This window comes from Tenrec ecaudatus, unplaced genomic scaffold (assembly GCF_050624435.1).
Source record: "Tenrec ecaudatus isolate mTenEca1 unplaced genomic scaffold, mTenEca1.hap1 Scaffold_719, whole genome shotgun sequence".
In the NCBI taxonomy this organism is placed as follows: Eukaryota; Metazoa; Chordata; class Mammalia; order Afrosoricida; family Tenrecidae; genus Tenrec; species Tenrec ecaudatus.
Window position 1 is genome coordinate 227,422 of NW_027459613.1, and position 26,227 is coordinate 253,648.

The 26,227-nt window shown below is 38.9% G+C and overlaps 1 pseudogene; it reads right to left on the bottom strand.

Annotated features, from left to right (window-relative positions):
• Positions 1-26,227, bottom strand: part of LOC142436863 (DNA replication complex GINS protein PSF1-like) — a 30,089-nt pseudogene that overhangs the window by 2,237 nt on the left and 1,625 nt on the right.

Here is a 26,227-nt window from a genome sequence, read left to right on the forward strand (position 1 = left end):
ATGTTAGATTACATTAAGATGCTTGAAATTAAAGTGCCAACATCCAATCATTTTTGACCTATAAAATGTAAGCTTAATATAGTTCAGCTCACACATCACTATTACCTTAAAACTGTGAATCAAAGTTTGTTGCAGAGAGGGCACTATAAGCATTTCCATACTCCTGTCCCTCTATAGCAGTGTTTCCCAAAGTGGGGATACTGCAATGATCCAGGAGGAGTACAAAGCAGATAGCTACACTTTATCCTGGAGTATAGGCTATTGTATAAAAGTTTTTAATTTTACACACACACACACACACACACACACACACACACACACACACACACACACACACCATAGTGAATGAAGGGGTAAGTGCAGCGTGGAGACTCAAAGCCCATTTGTCGGCCACTGGAGATCCCCTCATAGAGGGGTTTAGGAGAGGAGATGGGTCAGTCAGGGTGCGATGCAGTACCGATGAAGAACACAGCTTTCTCCCAGATCCTGGATGCTTCCTCCCCCAACTACCATGATCCGAATTCTACCTTGCAGGACTGGATAGGGCAGAGGTTGTACACTGGTGCATATGGGAGCTGGAGGCACAGGGAATCCAGGGTGGATGATAACTTCAGAACCAATGGTATGAGGGGCAATGCTGGGAGAGTGGAGGGTGAGTGGGTTGGAAAGGGGGAACTGATTACAAGGATCCACATGTGACCTCCTCCCTGGGAGATGGACGGCAGAGAAGGGTGAGGGGGGGGGTAAGGGAGACCCCGGATAGGGAAAGATATGACAAAATAACAATGTATAAATTACCAAGGGCACATGAGGGAGGGGAGAAAAAAAAGAGGACCTGATGCAAAGGTAAAGTGAAGAGCAAATGCTTTGAGAGTGATTAGGGCAAAGAATGTAGGGATGTGCTTTATACAATTGATGTATGTATATGTGTTGATTGTGATAAGAGTTGTATGAGCCACTAATGAAATGTAAAAAAAGAAAGAAAAAAAAAAAGAACACAGCTTTCCCCCGGATCCTGGATGCTTCCTCCCCCCAACTACCATGATCCTAATTCTACACTGGTGCATATGGGAGCTGGAAGCACAGGGAATCCAGGGTGGATGATAACTTCAGGACCAATGGTATGAGGGGCAATGCTGGGAGAGTGGAGGGTGAGTGGGTTGGAAAGGGGGAACTGATTACAAGGATCCACATGTGACCTCCTCTCTGGGAGACGGACGGCAGAGAAGGGTGGGGGGGCGGGGGGTAAGGGAGACTCCGGATAGGGAAAGATATGACAAAATAACAATCTATAAATTATCAAGGGCTCATGATGGAGGGGGGCAAGGGAGGGAGGGGGGAAAAAAAGAGGACCTAATGCAAAGGGCTTAAGTGGAGAGCAAATGCTTTCAAAATGATTAGGGCAAAGAATGTAGGAATGTGCTTTACACAATTGATGTATGTATATGTGTGGATTGTGATAAGAATTTATGAGCCCCTAATAAAATGTAAAAAAATGATTAGGGCAAAGAATGTACAGATGTGCTTTATACAATTGATGTACGTGTATATATATGGATTGTGATAAGAGTTCTATGAGCCCCTAATAAAACAATTAGGAAAAAAACAGGCCCAAAGAACAAAAGAAAACTGGGTTAGCAATATATATACATAAATTAAAATATCTATAAAGAGATTCTATCACCGCCCTCTAGTTGATTCTAACTCACAATGACCCTATATTGGTTTTCCAAGGCTGTAAATCCTTACAGAAACTAAGAGTCTCATCTTTCTCCTGAGCAACAGTTGGTAAATTTGAACCTTAAGATCCTCAGAACCCTGGTGGTACAGCAGTTAATCACTGGGTTGCAATCTGCATGGTCGACAGTTCAAAACTACCAGTACCAGTAGGAGAAAGCCTGGGCTTTCTACTCAGAAACCCATAGGGGATCCCTAGGAATCAGCATTGACTCAATACCAGAGAGTTTGGTTCTGGAACCTTATGGTTAGCAGTCCAATCAATGCCTATCCTACAATGTCAGCAGGGATCCTAAGAAAGAGATGAAGAGATGTAGTCAATGAATAAGGCCCATCTAGCCATCATCTCTTATGCATTGTATTATCAATTCTAGCCTATATGGCTATGGTTAAAATCCCATTTTGGAGGGATGGTTATGTGGAAAAGCCATCTCAGAAGCAGGAACACAGAGAAATGCTGGACCATCAAGGTGTAAGAGGCCCTAGTGGGACATACTTGAGATCTTTGTCTGAAGTGGTAGAGACTGAGATGGAGGCATCAAAGGCTGCAGCACAGAGACCATGGGACAGAACAGAGGGACTAGGCCAAGACCAGAGGCTGAGGCAAGGCGTCCATGACATAAAACAGAGGAGCAATACTGAGACTATGATACTTTGACGCAGAGCAGTGGGCTGCCTTTCTGGCCCAAAGAGGCAAAGGGACTATGTGACTGAGAGGCTAAGGACTAAAGACTGACATGACTGCTGGATGACAGGAGAGGTACACTTACTGTTTCCTGATGCTGACTTGTGGTAACTAGTTACCTTCCTTAATAAGCCCACTAAATTGTGAATATTGTCTGTGAGTTCTGTGAGGCCAACTGGGACCGATAATTGAACCCGACAGAAAGGCAGTGTGTGAGGGAGGAGTGGGTGGTGTCAGAATAGATATTGAAGGATGAAGGATGGAGGCATGTCTGAACTCTGCCTCATGGAAACAGTGAAGCCAGAGAAAGTCAAATACGGCCCTCTGATATGTCTTCCTACATTTAAAGAAGCCAATCCAATTACTAGCACTAACAAATAAGAGAAACAACGTTACTGGATAACTCAACAGGATATTTGAGTTGGCAGAAGAACAGAACAGCTTATTGAGTCTGAGGAACAAAAGTAAAGAAACATGATCCCAAGGAACACCATCAAGCAAATCAATGCAAATATTATGGAAGTCCCAGAAGAGGGCAAAGGGTAACTAAATAAAACTTAATAGACAACAGCAGAACATTACCAAAACTTGACAAAGGACAAGAATGTACATATCAATGTCACTTAAGAATTTCCAAATCAGAAGAAAGCCTGAGAGATCCACACCAAAATATCTTATCATCAAACTCTTTAAAAAAAAGATAAAATCTTGACAATATCAAATAAAATGAAGTACCAATTTACATATATAGAAACCCTGGAAACCAGGAGGTAATAGAGTCACATATTTAAAATAATGAAAGAAATGAACAGCCATCCAAGATTCCTATAGCCAGCAAAACTTTCCTTTATAAATGAGGATAAAATTCAAGAAAACAAATAAAACCTGAGGGAATGTTGAGACATTCCTTTAGATTGAAATACAAGGAGAGTAGATTGCAAGATGAAGCAATATAGAGAAAAAGGTGTTAGGTTCCTGGATTCAGGTACCTGAAAGAATTCACACAGCAGAAGCAGGTTTGTAATCCAAGTGATTTTATGGGGAAAAGGGAAGTTTCAGGTATTACAGCCTCAAATAATACACATTGTTTTAAGAAAGCATACAAGGATCCGCAGAACTGCACATGGGTTCACTGCTGAATGGGGAAAAAACACATAGAAAGAACAGGAACACGTAACCCAGCACGTGGAACCAGGAAATCCCAGGGGCCAAAAGGGCTCCCACCCCCCACTTGTGGAGAATGCTGGAATGGAAGGAAGTCAAGGCAGGGTCTTTATTCCCTCCTTTCCACAACGGCTGGGGGAAGCATGGTTGAAGGTATTGGTTGGTTCCACTGGCTTGAGTTTAGGCCCACCTGTGTGAGGTAATGTAACTGAGCCTAATCTGTGTGCCCTGGTGGACCTCCCCTCGGGGCGGAGGGAGCTCTTGTCTGAGCATGCTCAGTTTGATTGTTCTAAAATTTAACGGATGCCTGATTTCTTCCAATCCTTTTGCTTTAGCCTTATGCAGTTAGTGCGGAGACAACCCCCTTGTGGTGCTTATGTAATCTGATGTCAATTTGGGACTTGAGAGGATTAAGAGTGAAGTGGTGGAGTCTAGTTGGTCAATCAGGATAGCCAGTGAGGCCTCTGTGTGGGCATTGCCTTCGCCTGAGAATTCTGGGAACTCCAGTATTTCCTCCTTAAACAGGAGACGCTTCTCTCTCTCAGCTCACTTCCTTGGAGATGCTCTACTGGCAAGACACATGGCACTACGTCCTGGTAGCTGGGAAAGCCACACGGACCTACCCTGATGCAACAGACCTCTGGAGCCAGAGAAGCTACATAGAGAAGAACCCTGCCAGCGCTGAGATGTTTACAATGCTACTGGATCCAAAAACTTTCTACTCGCTGGTTCAAGATCGTCCTGCAATAGGAGTCATTGCATGTTTCGTGAGTCTGACGAGGCCTTTACAGATTGGTATCAGACATATGGGCTAATATTGGGCTCACGGACTTGACCTGGACTGGGCTGGGACGTTTTCGCAATATTCAGTTGTTCTTCTATATAAACCTCTTTCTTATAAACATGAGTTTCTATGAATTTGTTTCTCTTGTCTACCCAGACTAACACTCCCCCTTTATGGCCCCTATTCTGGCTACCTAACATATTTAGCCAACACCTAAGTTGAATGCAAACATTTTTCTTTGGTCTACTTTATTCAATATTCAAAAGTATACAAAAGAGGATAATAAAGATGGTTCAAAATCCAAAAATTAACTAAGCGCCAAAGTACGTGGTACTACTGGAAGAAATGAGGAGCAAAGAGAGGATAACCCACTTAACAAGTAACAAAATGACAACTATATGACAGGGACTTCAAGTGTGTGCAAATATGGAATTTAAAAACTGAAAAAAGTCCCAGAAACATTTGAAGCTCCTTGGTAAGTACTTCCTTAGTGGTAGTAACTTTCAATATGAAAGTATTAAAATGTCCAGTGTAAAAGCAGAGACCTTGTGATATGCATATGATACAACTTTGCTTATGGAAAGCTAAGAGGATTCAACACATTAATGAAGAACTGAGACTAAAGCTTTCTGTAGGGATTATGGCTCGATGGAAAAAAAAAGCCTCATGCTCGGGCCAATAAACACAATGATAAAAAGAGAAAAAAATAAATTGACACGGATTTCATTTATTTCAATGCATAATCAACATTCATGGAATTAGTGAAGAAATCAAGCCATGAGATAAATGCTGCAAAAGACTTCTTTAAAGTGTTAAAGAGCAGCAGAGTCAGCAAAATGACTGTCAGACAACAAACTCGGACAACTCTCAGCAATTATAGAGAAGGTCCACTAGGAGCGATATCCTAAACTTCATGGAAGAGAATCTCAATATGAAGTACATCCAAGCTTCTTAAACTGAGAGAGCAGTAGCAACTACTAACAGATTCCCCTCTTTGTTATAGGCTGTCCACACGCTGGGGAAGCGTCCCTCCTGCCTGGCATAGCCAATTTTTTCTGGTCCCTGAGCTAACCCAGCTGACCAAGCCTCTTGGCTTGCTGTCCTCTGGTGAAGAACAGCTTTGCAGAGTCAGCTTGGTGCAGACAGTCACTAGCCAAGCTTAACTTTTGCTTTGTTCTACAGTTCCACCAGCCCTTGCTCAACATTCCTCACCTTGCCACCCCCAAGCAGGAAATGTGTTAGCAAAACAACACAATTAGGGGGCAAGGGGGAAAGAGAAGCCTAGCACTTCCCGCACCAATCTCAAAGTAGACTTGAGAGGTTTAATTTAACCCCCCCATTGGGTGAGAAATCCACACACCTGGCCTCTAGACCTGGCAGGAACCCCATCTTATCCCTCAAGGGGTGGAGTCAAGGGACAGAGTTTTTGTGGGTTTTGAACTGCGGACCATGCTGATCGCAACCCAATGTGTAACCACTGTACCACCAGGGGTCCTTTTATCTCAGTAAAACTATGAAAACTAGTCCTCGGTTTATCTGACCCCAGCCATGCTATTTTTTAATCACCTAATATGTATATGAAAGGTGAACAATGAATAAGACAGAGGTGAATTGATAACTATGAATTATGATATCGCAGAAAAGCACTGACAAAACATCAACAGCCAGAAGAGCAAACAAAGCTATGCTGGAAGAGCTACAGCGGGAGTGCCCCTTAAAGAGGCCGACTCCGTGTATATGTCATCTGGATGGCAAGTCCCTGGATGGTCAAAAAGAGGAAGCCTCTCAGTGGTACACATTGACACCAGGACTGCAATAATGGGCTCAAACAGCAATGTTTGAGAAGAGGGTGCGGGGCAAGGCAGTGTTTCATTCTGTTGTACATCTAGTTACTATGAATAGGACTTGGTGGCACCTAACAAAACTATATTCATATCCCCTTCTTACATAATAGGAGCATAATCCACACATTCAATAAAATCCATTCTCAAGAGGTAAAACTTACTTCAATATATAAGCTTTGGGAGGCTTCATATCCTGTGTTATGTCCAAACCTTCATTTCCTCCCAATGACCTCATGTAAGTAGCAAGGGACTTCTTATAACAATTGAACCATTCTATCTGAAAACAGAAAAATGGTCTTTTTACCAAGTGACAAAGAAAACAAGCTTGCCAACATTGTGTAATCGTGACTTCAAACAGCACATACGCCCATGTAGATCATGAGTGTGGCATTCCTGTATTTATATAGCGAACATTAATGGTTGTCTTCTACGAGTCAGGAACTGTCTGTGCACTTAGGATGGAGCATTCAACCAAAACAGACAAAATTCTTGTTATCACATAGCTTACAAACCAGTAGACCTAAGCACAGATCTAAAAAAACCATTCAACCAGAAACAACACTACGAAAAACACATGATTCAGTTATGGTCGCATTAAATACTGCACGGACTCTTTTTATAAGAATGGAACAACATGCTTGAGCAGACAATGCAAATGTCCCCAAAGAGAAGGAAGGACAAGCAAAATGAGGAGTGCACACAATAGAAGATAGTGAGGCTTACTTTGGAATTCAGTTCTAAGTTGTAGCTGACAAGGGTAAACCTTTATCACACGTAAAGTGGCGCAAGAGGTCACATTATTTTACGACTGCATTTGTAGGAAAGTCAGTCATCGGAATTCTATAAATGTAAAAAAGTAGATTAAGAGTTGCCAAAGGGCTGGGGGAAGGAAATAATAATAAAAGGCATTTGTTATTTTTTAAAGTCTATTATGGTTAGGGTGAAAGTTTACAGAGAAAACTCATGTTTTATACAGTAATTTATATATATTTTGTTTTGTGACATTAGTTGCAATCTCCTCAGAATCTTATTTATGTATAATTACAGAAAGGTAGGCAAAACAAAGATGTACAGGTTAATGACATTATTAAGAAACAGCCTGGTCAAGGAGTAACACATCCTCAGCCCCAAAATGGAGACTTATCATTTTGTTCCATTCTGAAAATTTTACATTATCACCCAAGAATGCATCCCTAAAACACTAGTTTAGTGCTGTTCATTATTTGTACTTTAAATAGATCCACACAGTATTTATTATTTTGTGACAAATTTCTTTCACTAAACATATTTTGGATTTCTGAAATTCTACTTTAAAGTGATGAAGAGCAAGGATGTCACACTTTGAGGACTGAGCAATGCCATGGGATTTTCCATTGACCTTAGCCATGGGATTTTCCATTGCCTCATAAGCATATGAAAGTTGGACAACAATTAATAAAGACCAAAGAATAGATGCCTTTGAATTAGCATGTTGGCAAAGAACACCGAAAGTACCATGGACTGCTAACTGAACAAACAAATCTGTCTCGGAAGATCACAGCCAGACTGATCCTTAGAGATGAGTATGGCAAGACTTGTCTCACAAGTTTTGGGCATGTTTTCAGGAGACCAGTCCTTAGAAAACGACACAATACTTGGTACAGTGCAAAGTCAGTGGGAAAAACAAAAACAACTCAAGGAGATGAATTGATACGGTAACTCAACAATGGGTTCAAACATAACAATTGTGAGGATGCAGAGTCCAGTAGTACTTCATGCTGATCTAGACAGGGCCACTATGAGGCGGAACTGACGAGAAGGCACCCACCACTACTATGTTGGTTAGTATTGGGTTATGTGTTGGCTAAAGCCAAGGTCAACAGTTTGACTCAACCAGTTACACCTAGGGAGAAAGGGGATTTCTGCTCCTATAAAGAAATACAGCTTCAGAAACCTAAAGAGCCAGTTCGACTTTGCTCATCCTTAAGGATTGTTAAAAGTCAATGGCAGTGGGTGTTTTACACAATTAATGTATGTATGTATGGATTGTGATAATAGTTGTATGAGCCCCAATAAAATGATTTTTAAAAAAGAAATTATGACATAAGATTATCTCTCTCTAAAGTGTCTTGGAGTCTCTAACTTGTAAACTACTATTTGTCTACCTTCATGGAAAAAAATAATACACTAATCTTTGTTAAAGATGGCATCACCTATCCCTTATCGGTGAGTTCAAAGTGAAATGTTCACATATAGAAACTGAATTTCGGTTTATGCTGTGAGAAGGAAAAGGCAGAGGCAGTGATTCTCTCCATAGACTAGACCTTGTAGAGACTCTATTAACACCGAATTTGGACCCCAGCTATAAGGGATTTCCATTGAACTCAAGGTCAAAATGAAGTCTAAAATATGGAAATCTAATCTCAAGACTAACATTATAATTCTTAATTATAATTTTCTGGTTCGAAAATCAGCATCTTGAAGTCTTACCTGTGTGCCTTGTCATGACTACCTTGTACTAAACTAAAAAAGTTTATGCACGACAAGTTCATGTATTTATGTTTAAAATAAAATCCTCATCTATTGGTTACTTAAATTTTAAGATAAAATCCTACAAGAACTATTACTCTTAAACACTCTATGTTTTTAAAAAAATACTATAGCTATTGTTATTAGAGAAAGAACATGTTCTGTTCATTTCACCATAATAAAGAGACACCCCTCAAGTCCACTTAATGTAAGATTCCGGCACAAAGACCATGGAAAAAGAACCTGAAAAATTAACTGGTAACGTAATTATTTAGTAGTTCCCTCAAGAAGCTGAGGTACTTTGTTTCTTTCTCCAGAACATGAACAGAATAAAAATAAAGCATGGAAATGTACTTAGCAATCCAAGATCAGAGGAGGCAATGGTATTAGAGATTAAAACCTGAGCAGACTGCGGATGACAGTGGAAGCCCAAACTCCATTTGCACAGTTCCCACACAGATTAAGCCTCCAGTGAATCTCCTTAGACCATGAACAAAGAATGGAAATAGTCTTGTTATACACTGAGTGCATTGGAAAGTAGATTAACACAGATAATTTTTAACGTTATTGTTTTTCTCTCTTTTGGTCCCTTTTAAATTTGTCCTAGTTTTTATATTTTCTTTTGGATTGAGGGCTGTTTTTTTTTGCATATGATTTTCTTTCTTTTTTTTGGAGTTTTCAGTGGTTTATTGAGCATTCAATATTTTGCCATGATGACTTAGGATAGTTAGGTGTTTTTTTTATTTTGTGTTTTACATTTTATTAGGGGCTCATACAACTCTTATCACAATCCATACGCATATGATTTTCTTTAAATAAAATCTAGGATAGGACTTAGTTACTGTGAAGACTATAAATGGATTAAGTTTCTTTGGGTTAGGACAGGGCAGGCTGGGGCAAATGGTGAGTTTAAGACTGAAGAAAATGTTCTAAAATTGATGGAGATCATAACTGCACAGCTCTTTTTAATATATTTAAACCACTGGGTTGTGTGGTATATGAATTATGTCAATTAAACTCAAGTTAAATTTTTTAAATGCAGTTAGCAAGTAAATTGTTTATAAAACTCATGGCAAATTTACTGAATACATGCCGTGGCAATTACATTATATCCTGTCAGCCTGTCAATAAAATTGCAGCTTGATGACCTCATTTTGAGGCATGACAGAAATAAGTAGCTCAATGGAGATCAAACCCAGTCTCTCTGCCTTCCTTTTCTGCGCTGAGACAGTCAGAGAGCTGGAGGAGACCCGTGCCAACACTGAAATGCATACACTGCCACTGGATCCACAAGACCTTCTACCCACTGGCCTGCGATATTCCTGCATTTGGCATCATTACATATACTGTGAATCTAAAGAGGAATTTATCGACTAGTACCGAACATATAGGCTAATATCGGACTTAGGAACTTGATCTGAACTGGGCTGAGATGTTTTCTCAATATATAATTGCTCTTTTATATAAAGTTCTTATACACATGAGTGTATGACTGTTCCTCTAGTCAACCCAGACTAACACTTTCTTTCATAAGTGATATACTATACCAAACTCACACAATAACAGCATTGATCACATTCCGTTCTATGCTATGTTCCAAATGGGCAGCCTTAATCATCCTGTAACAACCCTGTTAATACAGCAGTTCTCAACCTGTGGGTTACGACCTCTTTTGGGGTCAAAGGACCCTTTCACAGGAGTCACTTAAGACCATTGGAAAACATGTATTTCCAATGGTCTTAGGAACCAAGTCACTGCTCCTCTATCCATCTCCAGGAGGGTCTGCCCACATACGAGTACGCAGCGTAATGACATAATCAGACAACCCCATCACATTCAACTTGTACAAATAAAGGTGGATGTGACAGGGTTGGCACCACAATGTGTTTATGTGGACAAGTCACACATGCGTAGAGAGCAGCTGCTGTGTTAAAAGCAGCTACTGTGTTAAAAGCAGCGACAGTGTTAAAAGCAGCAGTATTGGTGGTAAATGACACTTCATGAATTATTATTTCTGGGTAAAATCATAAACTACTGCAAAAAATCGATATCTGTACCATGGGAACTTTATCTGGATGCTGATTGGTCTTTTTATATTCAGCTGTGGTTGATGTGAATACTGCTCCTTGTGATAGTAACAGGTATGTAAAAACACAACATAGAGAATGTTAAATCATAGGAAATTTTAATAAACTGTATTGACTAAATTGTGCCATGTATCATCTTTAGTACTATTTTTTTTTTAAATAAGAAATTTAAACAAGACGCTTGACTTGAAGGGAAAACTATCTAGGCTTCATTGAGAGTAATTTATGCCTACTTAAAGACAGATTGCCCTACATGTAATAGCTACATACAAAAATGTTATAAAACTGTCCTTGGTTTTACAATGATAAATGAAAAACATAAAAATTCTTCAATCGAACAAGGCATGCAAGGATTTTTTTCATGTCATTTTTTTTTGTTTTTGTTAAACAGTGAGAGCAAAATAACCTACTGAAATACAAAGAGAGAAGCTGAATGAGCAAGCCACTGATGGAGAAGGGGAGCTTTCACAGAACCAGTGTTTTCCCCATCCCATCTCCACCTGATGTTGATCAAAACATACCATTGGTGATTTAGTAAACGAATAAATAAACAAAGGGAAAAATTTAATATGCTTGTGTACATGCACCAGTTACTTTGTGTACAATAAAGGAATGAGGAAGGGGAAATGAAATAAAGAGAAAACTATACTGTAGTTGTCAGGAGGTGGTGGAATCAAACTGTGGTTTTCTAATCAAGAATGGATTCTTGGTCGGCTGGAAGAGAGTTCTGGAGGAAAGGAGCAGGCTCCCTTAGAAGATGCCTCCTGTCTGCTGCTGGAACACATCAATTGTATCTTCATCCTCCATTTCCAACTGTGCAGGTGTGTCTGTTTCATTGATTGGCTGTCTGTCGAATCAAATCAGATCTGACTCATTGACAAACCCTGTTCACAATAGGCTTCCATTAGCTTACTAAGTGGGTGTGCCTCTGAATCTTAAACTGCACCACAGAACCATCCTGCCCTACCACCTTCAAGTTAATCTGATCATTGTTCTCAGTCTTGACTCCTCCCTTGAGTTTTTTGTTGGCCAGGGTGAATGCTGAAGTCTTCTCAAAAGAGGTACCAGGTCCGCACCAAACGAGCACACAGGCAGCTGCAGGAACAGCAGGAGGAGGTGGCAGTGGTGGAGGAGGGAGAGCCATCTTTTGTATTATTAAAGCTATGGTTATATATTATTTTCATTAGCCAACCATCCCATGACAATGGATCATGTAGAAGAACGTTAAGAAAAGATAGTGAGGATTTTTTATGGTATGGTTTTACTTCAATGACAGCAGGAACTGAGAAACTACAATGTCTTACTTGTTGTGAAGTTCTATTAGTTGAATCTATGAAGCTGAACAAACTAATATGCCATTTTGATAGCAAATATCCGAGCTTTGCTGGCAAGGATACCAACTATTTTAAAAGCAAAGCTGATGATAAACTCAAGAAAGCCAGACTTGACACTGGTGGCAAGTACCACAAACAAAACGTAGCAGTCATTGAAGTTTCATATTTGGTGGCACTCAGAATCACCAGCGCTATGAAACCCTACACCATTGCTGAGGATTCACTGTTGCCAGGGGCCAGTAAATTGTTCGAGTTATGATCAGAGATGAATTTGTTACAAAATTGAGCGCAATTTTCTTATCAAATGACACTGCCTGCAGAAGAATAGCAGACAAGGCTGCTGATATTCTTGATCAGATAATCCAGGAAAGTAAATCTGCTCCACTTCCAATATTTAGCATCCAGCGTGATGAATCTACAGACGTTGCAAACTGTTCACAGTTACTGTTTACCTGAGGCATATTAATGATGGCGACTTTAAATATGAGTTTCTTTTTTTGCAAACCTCTTAAAATGGCAACTACTACACGTGATGTATTTGATAGTTGGTTCATTCTGAAAGAGCATAAGATCTCTTGGGAAAAGGTTTGTGGTGTTTGCAGATGATGCTCCACTATGCTAGGATGTCAATCTGAATTTCAACGTTTGGTACTGAGTCACCGAAAGTCACCGGAACTCACTGTATAACTCCTCAGAAAATATTAGCAACAAATGCACGGCCAAAAGAGTTATAAGAAGTAATGAGAAGCATCATAAATTCTGTCAATTTTGTAAAGGCGAGCACTTTAAACAGTCTACTGCTTTCGCAACTGAAGTGAGACGGTTGTCCAGAGGAAAAGTTTTAAAAGGTGTTTTTGAGCATGGTGATGAACTCAAAACGTTTTTTATCAGAAAACATGACCGCAGTTCAAAGCATTTTGCAGCGATAAAAGTGAGATACAGAAAATAGTTTGATTGCCATCTTTGCCATCTTGAATGAGTTACAATTTATTACTGCAAGGACAAAATGCAACATGCCTTGATTTATCTGAAAATATCTGATCATTCCAAAGGAAACATCAGCTTTGGGGGAAAAAATTGGATGAAAATAAAATTTACCAAAAAAATAATAAAAAGAAAATAAAATTTACATGCCTACCCTATCTGTTTTCTTTGAAGAACATGACACTGAACCAGACAAAAGGATTACAATTTCTGTGAAAGAACACTTGCATATGCTTGCAGATGAAATTTCATCGTACTTTCCAAATCTACCCGACACCTCATTTGCACTTGCCAGAAGCCCATTTGCAGTCAAAGTTGAAGATGTTCCTGAGATAGCACAAGAGACGTTTATTGAACTAACAGCGATGCAGCGAGAACTGATTTCTCTATAATGCCAGTTACAAAATTCTGGATCAAGTGTTTGCAGTCAGGTCCTGTTCTGTCTGAGACTGTGTTGCACCTTTTTCTTCCATTTCCAACAACTTATCTTTGTGAAACAGGGTTTTCCAGCTTGTTTGTTATCAAGTCTAAATAAAGAAGTAGATTTGTTGTGGAAGATGATCTTGTGCTCTTGCAAAGACTGTCTGGAGAATTTCTGATCTAGTGAGAAAGAAACTATCTCAACCTTCTGGCTTTTTACGCACACTGTCGCAAAATGTAGCAATGTAGTTCACTATTGTTATATTAAGACTGTTACTCATGCTACACCATGCTTCAAGACAAAATTTCATTTATTTATAATTAGAAATCAGTATTTCACAAGATATAATTACCTATTTTTGTGATTAATCACTATGCTTTAAATATGTTCAATTTGTAAACTAAAAATATATCCTACATATCAGATGTTTACATTATAATTCACAACAGTAGCAAAATTACAGTTATGAAGTAGCAACAAAAATGATTTTAAGATTGGGGATCACCACAACATGAGGAACTCTATTCAAGGGTCGTGGCATTAGGAAGGTTGAGAACCAAGGCTGTAGTAGGACACACTATGACCCCATTTTGTAAATAAAGGAGTGAACACAGAGCAATGAGGTTACTTGCCCAAGATTAGAAAGCAGTGTCAGGAGTTGAAACCAAGTGTTCTGACTCTAATGTTCTATCTTGAAATACTGGTCTAGCACCCTACCTTCAGTGACAAATACTCATCTTATTCTGAATATTTATTCATGCTGACTAGAAAACTACATATCTCCTAAGAATAATGTCGGCTTTTCAACTCCACTGATGAATCACTAATAAATAAAAGAAACTCCTTTTTTTATTGTTTGTCAGTTTTCCCTGTAGCACTAGAATTACTTACTACTACTCCCTTCCAGGAGGGTACCCCAATGGCAGTTGCCACATTTGTCACTATTAATGGAAAGGTTGGCAATTTGAATCCACTTAGCTACTCTGTAAGAGAAAAATATGGCAGTTGGTTTCCATAAAGATTGATAGTGTATATGGATTATGTGCCAAATAAGACAGTTCAAAACAAAAATAATGTATAGCCTTATAAACCTCTGAGGCAGTTTTAGTCACAATCGACTTGAGAGTAATGAGTTTGGTTTTATACTTCCCATGCCTATCGCAGTAAGTACTAACTGCTTAAAAAACGCTGAAAACTTATTGCTGAAAAGGTGATCAAATCATGGATCAAATGATAGCAACTCAAAAGATTAGCTAGGAATCTTGGAGTAGTAAGCTTATGCTAGTGAGGAATAACTCAGAAAAGTATGGTAAGAATGGTTGCTTAATTCAAAAAGTATGTGTCAATAAATTATATATACAAACTGCTGAGTTAGTAGTTTATATTTACCTCTACACATTCTCACAAACAAAATATAGAAAATTTACAGAAAACAGAGAAATACCAGTAAACATCATTGTAGAAAAAAAAAGCCAGGATCTCAGTATTTTCCCAAAATCATTAACTTGAAAAAGTGCTAACTTACTTCTTCAGCAGACATGTGAAATCGTAAAGCATTAGGCAACACACTGCCATATTCCCACCTAAGTGCACGAATCCGCAGTAACCGGTCATACCTAGGACATTGAGAGTATTAGCATAGAAACAAGCAGGAAATCAGACACTGTTCTATCAGTAAGGACTCAAGGATCTTATCAACTAAACTGTCATTTGTGGATTTTTTTTTTTTAAGATTCTGATGCAAATAGATCTACTCTAAGAAGACATCTTTGGGACTACCAGAAATCGGGAATAGGAACTGGGCTGATGCCCCTAGCACTGTTCATTGTCGTAACTGTGATGGTGACACAGCAGTAATGTGGAAAAAGATCAGAAAGGCCCTTATTTCTTAGAGATGTATCCTAAAGTATATAGTGGTAAAATGTTATCTGATGTTTAGTACTTAGTTTTAAGTAGCCTAACATACATATGTCATAAATTATGGAAAATGTATTGTTAAATTTATAAGACAACTCCAGGAGCTTCACTATATTATTCTCTCTGCTTTCAAGAATAGTGCAATCTTTTACAATACAAATTTTAAACTGGAAAAACGAAATTAAAATGCTTACATTAAATCAAACTTAAAAGAAATAACTCACTGCCACATGGAGTTGTTTGACTCATACTGACACTGTAAGGACAGGATAGAAGCGCACCAGTGAGTTTCCGAGATTGTAACTCTTTTTTAAGAGTAGAAAGCCTCATCTTTTCCCCGCAGAACAGCTGGTGGTTTTGAAATGCTGTTTCTGGTTAACAGTCCAGCGCATAAACACTGAAAACACTCTCACTTCCATCAAGCCAATGCTGACTCATAGCAAACCCCTGTGGGTTTCCGAGATTGTAATTATTTACAGGAATAGAAACACGGCCTTTTCCCCTCGGAACTACTAGTGGTTTTGAACTGTGGACCATGTAGATCACAGCCCAACAAGTAACCATGCTACCAGGGCTCCATGCATAACCACAGAGATAAATAAATCTGAGATCTGTTGCTATCAACCAGAAACTTAATTGAGAAACCCCATGGAAAACTCTTCTTTGTTTCCTGCTACTACAAGTAAAATCACAGCAGCTTACAAGTACGCAATAGTGCAGCGTCGATTTCTTAACAAAGAACAGTGCCGAAATTTGATGGTTGGTATCAAATTGCTTCTTCCGTCTGATTTTGCTTCATTACTCGGAAGAGAATTAAAGAGAAAATGGATAAATACATTGCAGAACAACAAAAATTTTTAAGTTTTATTGACATGTAACAATTCACATCAAACAATTCAATAGTTATTAAGAATTGTACAAAAAACTGTACAATTACCACTACAATCAATTTTAGAACATTTTCTTATTTCTTGTACTCATTGTTATTAGCTTCCTCTTTCCCACCAACCACCCCTACAATCCCCACAAGAAACCATTAAATCCAGTTCCTGGCACTACAGAACCAAAAAAATTAATGTTTCCATGATATTTTTCAAAGGACTGATACACGTACACATTTTTACCTATTTGTACGTAACAGTTTACCTAAGCAAATTGTGCTGCTTCTACTTCAGAACTTTTATTTACACATTACAAGATTAAAGTAAGAAAAAGCCAAGTTAACTAACTTGTCAATGCAATGATACTATAATAATTTAATCTCCTTTAACCAGTTGGTATTGTACAGTTTTGCACACTGATTGCTTTCTATTATTTCAAAAAACAAGTGTCCTATTTGTTCACTGAGGTAAGAGAAAACCTGACATCATGGCCCGAAGAAGGTGGTCTTACATGATGTTTCTATTGTATGAGCACTCCGCTTCTAGGAGCACTTCCGAATCCTCACCACACTACTGTAGCTGGACATGGAGTCAGCAGTTTATTCATTCAACAAATATTTGCTATTTCCCCATCTATATTTTTTACTATACTTTAGGGTTTTTTCATATACAGAGGAAGTAGTTTCACCCTATAAAATGCACATCTTCTTAGACACTTGATATGGATCACATTTTAAAACCAGAAGAACAAAAGGAGTAAGTATCTACTTTAGCATTTTAAAGCAATTAGATGAATATAAAAAGGGTCCACCATGCTTTGTTCCACATAATGCACTAGGCCCTGAAAACAGGAAAAATGCACACCCTGTGCTGTTACGTTTTTCTATCTGCTGTCACTCTATGGGTACCAGATTATGGTCTACATTGTACAAACTAAGCACAAATACACCTAATACCAAGTACTTAAAAACATACATCAAATGTCCTAAAAAAAATCACATTTATAGGTGGGTAAATAAAAAGATTTCTTTTGATATATAATTTAACCAGACATTGCTTACAGTGATTGTTTTCTCAGAAGGACATCAGGAAGATGGGGGACAAATTTTTAAAACAAGAATTTACAAGTGTTATGAATACAAGAAAGTAGTTCAAAGTGGAACACATCCTGGCCCACCAAGCCCTGAGGACGATATTTCCACTCAGAGAAGTCAAAGCACAGAGAGGACCATATGGCCAGTCCACTATGAGACACGATGTACCTCACTGACCCATAGTGCTACCAGGGGACAACACTGGAAACACAGTGTGGGAACTGTGCCCAATCTGACCCTATCACACTGAGGCAAAACACTAAGAGCCATGCAACAAAACAGCAAAGGAAGCAGAGCAAAGAAGTCTTGAGGGAGTAAAAAAATAGACTTTGGGGCCAGAGTGTGCCACCCCATCAGACTCAACTGGAAAACACTCCTAAAGGTCAACAAACAGACCTTGAACTATTTACAGGCTTTTCTTTTTTTTTTTTTTTTTGTCTTTTTTTGGTTTTCTTTTGTTGCTTCGTTTTGCTCTGTCTTGTTTTTTGTGCATATTATTATCTCTGCAATTCTATCTAGAAAAAATAGGCGGGATAAACAATCTGAAGGAGAAAACAACGGACTGCTGGTTCTGGGGAGATATGGGAGCAGGGGAGGCGGGGGTGGGGGGAAAGGAAGTGGGTGTTAACAAACCTAGGGACAAGGGAACAATAAGTGATTCAAAATCAATGGCCAGGAGGGTGCAGGAGGCCTGGTAGGGCTTGATCAAGAGCAGTATAACCTAGAGGAATTACTGAAATCCAAATGAAGACTGAGCATGATAGTGGGACAAGAAGAAAGCAAAAGGAAATAGAGGAAAGAATTAGGAGTCAAAGAGTATTTAAAGGTCTAAATACAGGTGTGTACATGCCAATATTTATATATGATGATGGAGAAGTAGATCTAATGTGCATGTATTTATAGGTTTAGTATTAAAGGACATTGGGACTCTACTCAAATACTCCCTCAATGCAAGAACACTTTGTTCTATTAAATTGGCATTCCATGATGCTCACCTTCCCTACATGATTGCTGAAGACAAAACAGGTGCATAAGCAAATGTGAAAAAGAAAGCTGATGGTACCAGCTATCAAAAGATATGGCCTCTGGGATCTTAAAGGCTTGAAGATAGAGACCCACATGGATGAAGCACACTAACCTGTGTGATCACGAGGTATCTATAGGAACAGGTACCAGTCATCAAAGAACAAAAAAAATCATCATTGTGAATGAGGGGGAGTGCGGAGTGGAGACTCAAAGTCCATCTGTAGGCAAGTAGACATCCCTTTACAGCAGGGTCACAGGGAGGAGACGAGCCAGTCAGTGTGCAGTATAACACTGATGAAACACGCAACTTTCCTCTAGTTCTTTAATGCTTCCTCCCCCAATTATCATGATCTCAATTCTACCTTACAAATCCGGGTAGACCAGAGGCTGTACACTGATACAGATAAGAGCCGGAAACACAGGGAATCCAGGGCAGATAAACCCTTCAGGATCAATGAGTGCAGCAATACCAGGAGGGTAAGGGGAAGGTGGGGGAGAAAAGAGGAACCAACGATCCACATATAACCCCCTCCCTGGGGGTGGAAAACAGAAAAGTGGGTGAAGGGAGATATTGGACAGTGTAAGACATGAAAAAAATTTTATAAATTATCAAAGTTTTGTGAGGTAGGGAGGGAGGGAGAAGAAGGGTAAAAAATGAGCGGATACCAAAGACTCAAGAAGAAAGAAAATGTTTTGAGAATGATGATGGCCACAAATGTGCTTGACATAATAGATGGATTTATGGATTGTGCAAAGAGTTAGTTATACAAGCCCCCAATAAAAGGATTTAATAAAATAAATAAACCTAACCAAACTCACTACCAAAAAAAAAAAATTTCCTGTATCCATTGCTGGTAGGAATGTAAAATGGTATCGCTAATGTAGGTAGTAGTGTCGCAGCTCAACAAAAATCTGATCTACTACACCCAGATTTGAAAAGACATGCAAACAGACTTGTACACCAACATTCCTTGCTATACTATTTGCAATGGGTGAAGATAAGAACCACCTAATGCCCATGAATAGGAAAATGTGATATATATGTGTACACACTACTGCTGCTGCTGATGTTACTCAGCCAATCGGAGAAATGAAGAATTGGCACAATCTATAATATGGATGGGACTCGATGTCATTAAACTAGTGAAAGAAGTCAACCACAGCACGGGACTTGGTTTCAATCTCTTGCCACCAAGAACAGTGGCCCAGAACTACCAGTCTGTTTTAATGCTTCTTTGCTTTTTATGGCAGGTGTGGCTCTGCTGTTGTAAATATTATTGGAACGTTTGCCCTATCACCAACTCCTGTTGTTTCTGTAAATAGTGCTCAGTCACTTAAAGGTTTAATTTACACAAGTCAACAATTCATGTATTGCAGTTCATAGCTGGCCCATACTTGTATAATTTCCCTTTCTCGACAATGTTCTAAATTCTGTAACATTGGCTAAACTAATGACACCATCAAAGTGTACCGGCTACACATTAGACTCCTAAGTGAAACATCAGCAGTTTAAAGTCACCAGCCAAGTCTGTGGGGGAAGGATGAGGCTTTTTACTCCTGTGATGATGTGCAGGCTGGGAGACTCACAGGACAGTTCTACCCTGCCCTATAAAGTTGTCATGAGTCAGCAAGGGGATGATAATTGATAATGTTCTGTAACATAAAATGACAATGATGTCTCTTAGGTGAACCAGAGTCATTTATAAACCATGAGTGGATTTTAGGCTTGTACTTAATTCTAGTCCCAATCTAAGAACAGCTAGTTCTTATGACATGGTCCTGCTTAGTGGTTGCCCTCATGAAGAAATCACTGAAGATATGAGTCTACAGCAAAATGTGGTGAAGAACCTAGATGGTGCCCAGCTATTAGAAAAAATAGTGTTGGGGATTTTAAAGGTTTGTTTTCAAACAAGCAGCCATCTAAGTGGGGTGTCACATGGAAGGAGCACATCAGCCTGTGTGAACATAATCCAAATCTAAAGGCTGGAATGATATCAAAGCTTAAATTGTGAACAATTGGTTTGTAGAAGGCTATGGTTGTCAGTGGAAGCCCAAAATCCATTTAGAGGGTCCACAAAGAGATCAAGCCTCTTGTGAATTCCCTCTCGTTATAGCTGAGGGATGTGAAGAGCTCTATTATCAGACACTGTAAATCAATATGTCAGACATAGATCAAAATGCAGTATATCTTATTTGATTTTCCTTTGGACCCATTTTAAAGCTGTTTCAATTTAAAAAAAAAGTGAAGGGAAAATACTCATGAAGCAAACCCTTGGAGCCTCACTGTGACCATGGACGAGGGGTGGAGGGCCTCGCTAGCATGCAGAGCGCAGTGGATTCCTGCGGATGCGGTTAGGTTCAAACTCAGCACCCCACCATTTGCTCTCCCTTATGAGCCATCTAAATGTGTTCTAGTTCTTAAGATACTTGTAGCTTTCTTTTGACTGAGGTTTTTGTTTTACTTTCATAGTCTTGTTAGTGTTGTTTTTATTGTTTTCACTGTTTTTCTGTATATAAAATCCAAGATAGGTGAATCAGAGGCAGTAACTGGATTCATGGTTCCTTGGGGCAGGGCAGGGGAGGTGGGGAGGAAATGGGGAGCTAATAACAATGAGTCCAAGAATGAAGAAAATATCTAAACCTGATTATGGTGATGATTCTACAACGATATGTGAATTATATACCAATAAACTGTTAAAAAGTCCATCGCAAATTATATAATTAAATGGTTCAATCATATTAAGAAGAGTTGTACAATCATTACCACAATCGAATTTAGAACATTTTCTTCCTTCTTGTACTCACTGTTATTATTGTACTCACTTCCTTCAAACCGCCCCGGCCACAACTCAGGAACCATTAATCAAGATATTGTCTCAATAGATATACCTACCCTAGATTTCATATACACTAAAACATTTAAAAACAGCAAAAAACCTACTAAAAATAACAAAGTAAAACAAAAGTATCCCAACTGAAAAGATAGAAAATATAAAAAACTAAAATCAATTTAAAATGGGTCAAAAAGGAGATCAATGGCTATGGTGCTAAATTTTAAAGGAATTGCATCTGCAATAATCCACTTTCCAATGCACTCTGCATAACAGCAAGGCTAACCACAACACTTGTCTATGCTCAGAGAGGACTCACAGAGCTTTATCCATACGTATTTCCCCTGCACTTTGTTTTTACTGAAGTAAAATGGGTCAAAACAGAGGTCAAATGATATCATGCTTTATTGTAATCATCTCTATAACACTCTCTGTCTGATAGCAAGACTACTGACATCCTTCAACTGAGTCAGAGAGGATTCACCGGAATCTTAAACCACTTGTGTGGAACTTGCAAATGATTTTGGATTTCCACTGTCATCCATATCCTTCTGCAAATCAGGTGTTCACAATTTAAGCTCTAATACTATTCCCTCCTTCATATTTGAGTTTTAATTATTCACACTCCTCTGGTCACAAAGGCTGATGTGCTTCTTCCATGTGGACTTAGGTGACATTTCACTCAGAAGGCTGCTTGTTGAAAAATAAGACCCCCATGCGCCATTCTTTCTAAAAATCATACCATCTAAATTTCTTTACTACACTTTGCTATAGCATCCATATCTTCAGTGAGCATCAAAAAGGGCCAAGTCACAAGAACTAATTCTCATATTGGGCTAGAATTAAATGCAAGTCTAAATCCCATTCATGTTATCTATGGTTTACGTACATCTCTGGTTAATCTTAAGAGACATCATTGTAATTTTATATTAGAGAACATTATCAATCACCCCCAGGGGCACATGGCAATTCTATTGATAGTGTGAACTTTTTGATTAAAGAATCTATAAACGAATGCTGATCAAAAGGGAAAAATTCAAAATTGAATTTCAAATTACCAAGAACTCTAGACTTTCTAGAGCCACGTAAACTGGAAAAACCCAAGTCCTAAAATAATCCTTAAACCAAAAATATCCTCCAAAGTGGGTCACTCCACAAAGAGGTGGGATATGGGATAAGACCATCCACCTGAGGGTCTACACCAAGACAAGGCTGGGGCAAATCCCCACAGAAATGAAAGAACCTTGCCAGGAAATCAAGTTTAGGCCAGGGGAGAGGAACATCACTGATAGTTCTGTTGGCGAGCATGGTAGGTGATTGGGGAGAAATATCCTCACATTGGGAAGGGGTGCTAAACAATGATTGTAGGGAACCTATAGGGACAGATTTTATGTTCCTGGGTAAACACTACAAATATGTCTCTAGCCAAAGCTCAATAAAACATGCCATGGACTAAACACCAAGATGTCACTGGATGCTGACCTTGTGGTACGGTAAACCTTGTGGTCAGCATGGCATCACTCGGGCTACACAAGCGCTTAACACAGAGGCCCAGCAGAATGAACTGAGCCTGGCCTCAAAGGTGCCTGTACCCTTGGACTGAGGACTGGGGTGCTTAGATAGAAGAGGAAGCAGAGTGGCTGCCCTGGACCTGTGGAAGTGATGGTCATTGGACCTTGGGGGGAACCCCATTTGGTTGGAGTCCATCAAAAGGGACTCAGAATCACCATATATTTAGTACCTTGATGCTCCCCTCTCAGTGATATGACTGGCTTTGATCTGTTGGGCAGGGATTTAAACTTGGAAGAATTGATCCAGGATGTTTCCCCTGGCATCGATCCCCCCTGCTTAGGGTAAACAGAATTCAACTGAATATGAGATCTAACTGTGTGGAGCAACAACTCATGGGTTTTGGCTCAAGTTAGAACTGTACTTGCAGACTCCTCAAACCTACAGCAGAATGATGTGTCATCGGAAAACTTGATGGTGTTGCCAGTGCAATCATCTTATACTCCAGGGGGAATGATTGACAATGTGTTACTTTTCTGTTTCTATGGGTTTTTTCCCTGCCTTTCATTTGCTTGTTTTGTTTGTGTTTCTCTTTAGTTGTCTGCTAGTTGTTTTGCTGCTGTTGGTGGGGTAGTTGGTCTTACAGGGTATTAATTTGTCATAGTATGGCTGTCAAAGTAAACCCGAGCTATGCATATCCCAGGGACAAGCAGATGGATTCTGGCCCCAATTTAACTTTAGTCCCAATCCAAAGACAGTTAGTTTGGATAACATGGCCTTGCCCACCTCATGTAATGATCACTGAAGATAAGGGTGCTATAGCTAAGTGTGGTGAAGAAAACAAATGGTGCTCACTATCAATCGGAATAGTGTGTGGAGTCTTAAATTCAAACAAGTAGTCATCTAAACGAGGAGTGAACTATGTCCACAAAGAAGAAGCACACCAGCTTGCGTGACCCAAAGGCACGCAAAACAAAATTCAAAAATGACAAAGGGAAAAGTATCAGAACCCAAATTTCGAAGACCCAATTTATAGAATGCTATAGAAGATAGGGGGGCCCCAAACCCATCTGCAGAGTATCTAGTCAGATTAAGCCACCAGCAGATCCCCTCTAGTCACAGGAAAGTGTCTCGAACAGCTTTTCTATCAGATAGAGATCATTGTAAGTGTGATTATGCTGGAATGAACTGGATACATGGTCAGATGACCTCCCTTCTAACCTGAACTTGTTCTTGGTCAGTGGTTTTCAACCTTCCTAATATACATTTACTACAGTCCCTCATATTGTGGTGACCCCCCCAACCATAAAATTATTTTTGTTGCTACTTCATAACTGTAATTTTGCTACTGTTATGAATCGTCATGTAAAACCTGATAAGCAGGAAGTATTTTCATTGTTACAATTTGAACACAATTAAAGCAGAGTGATTAATCACAAAAACATTTTCTATTGTGAAAGACTAATTTCTAACTACAAATGAAATTAATTTTGTTGTAAAGCATAGTGTAGCATGGGTAACAGTTTTCACGCCAGTTACTCGTATGTGGGCATATCTGCATATGGGCAGCCCTGCCTAGAGACAGCTAGAGGAACAGTGTCTTGGTTCCTAAGACCATTGGAAATGTGTTTTCAGGTCTTAGGTGACTCCTGTGAAAGGGTTGTTTGACCGCCAACGGGTCGTAACCAACAGGTTGACAACTGCTGTTTAGGTGAGAGCATTTCTTGCTTGTTCTAAGACAAGGTGGTCTTTTCTTTCTTACTCATTATTTGTAATTTTATCTCTAAAGAATTGATTGTGTTAATGATTATGTAAGTCTTCTTGATATGACTGAACTATTGAATTGTGTGATATATGTGGATTAAGTACCAATAAAACTGTTTTAAAAAAGGCTCAGAAACCCACACAGGCAGTCTATCCTGTCCCATAGAGTCACTATGAGTCGGCATTGACTCAATGGCAGTGAGCTTGGTTTGTTTTTTGACCAAATCACAGGGCACTATTACTTTGTCTTACAGCTCAAATTCTTCACTGTGCCAAATCCCAGGCTGAACTTTTACTATCTGTAAATCTAGAAACCTTTTGAGCTTTCTGCAGCACTAGTTCTGTATAAACTCCACTCCAACTATGAATAATCTCTACTGCGCCGATACTCAAACCAAACTCTGCCAGTGAGTTGATTTCCACCCAAAGCAGTTCTGCCCATAGGACAGGGTAGAACTGCCCCTCTGGATTTTTAAGACTGTCACTTTATAGGAGTAGAAAGCTTCATCTTTCCTCCTCAGAGTAGCTGATGGTTCCAAACAGCTGATCTTGCAGTCAGCAGCCCAACATGTAGCTATCATGTTGTCTATTGTCTATACTGCCTACTATATATTGTCTATTCTCTTTACTCAATGCATTAAAACATCTATTAATTTTTTTAAAAAGTAAAATGTATGTATTCCACTTTGTTAGTGCTTTTATTCACTTGTATCTCAATTTGGGTCTATCCTAATTCCGTCATATCAATCAACCAACAAATATGCATTAAAGCACCCAAAATGCAGATATAACAATAAGCAATATTAAGTCCTTTAGAGCTGGGCTAAATTATATAGTTAGAATATAATCAGGTGCACAGAGATTAAAAAAAACCCAAATATGATGCAAAATCAACTAGCTAATATTATTTCTAATTAATTCTTAACTCTGATAACTTAAAAAAAATCTTATGAAAACTTACACATCGGATTGGTTTTGTTCATATAAAGCCTTCATCTTCTCCAGAATTTGTCTGAGTCCATCCTCCTGGAATATATAAACTGCTTTTGATATATATCCATGGATTCCCCAATGCATTCAATTAATCCCCTAAATCTATCTGTACTACATTTATCCTCAATTTATATATATAATTTATTTAAAATCCATAGCCATTGCATAAATTCTGGCTATTTATGTACCTATATCAAAAATAAAGGCTTAATCGAGCATGAAAGTACACATTTTCACTGCAAAAACAACAAATACAAGTTTTAAAATATTTCTCCCAATTTTTCCCCCCAAAGACACAGTTTTGGTTTGTATTGCAAGAAAAGAAAAGCCAAAGGAATTTTTCCTACCATCTACCTTAAGATAGAAATTTTTCACTTAGACAAATAAAATGTTTTAATTCTAAAATTCATAAATGTTAATAAGATAGTTGACCATTTGAAAAGAAGTGACATCACATATTCTTTCAGCCAAAATACAGTCTTGGGTTCAACCAACCCTGTAGCCAATTATATGTTGAAAATATCTGATGATGATGAATAGCCTTGTTTACTCTTGATGTCATTTATTACCCATTTCATCTCCACAATTCTAAAAGTTACAAGTCCTGCTAGTCTTCAATCACTTAAAAAACTCATTTATCAATATCTGTAGAATTGAGTTTCAA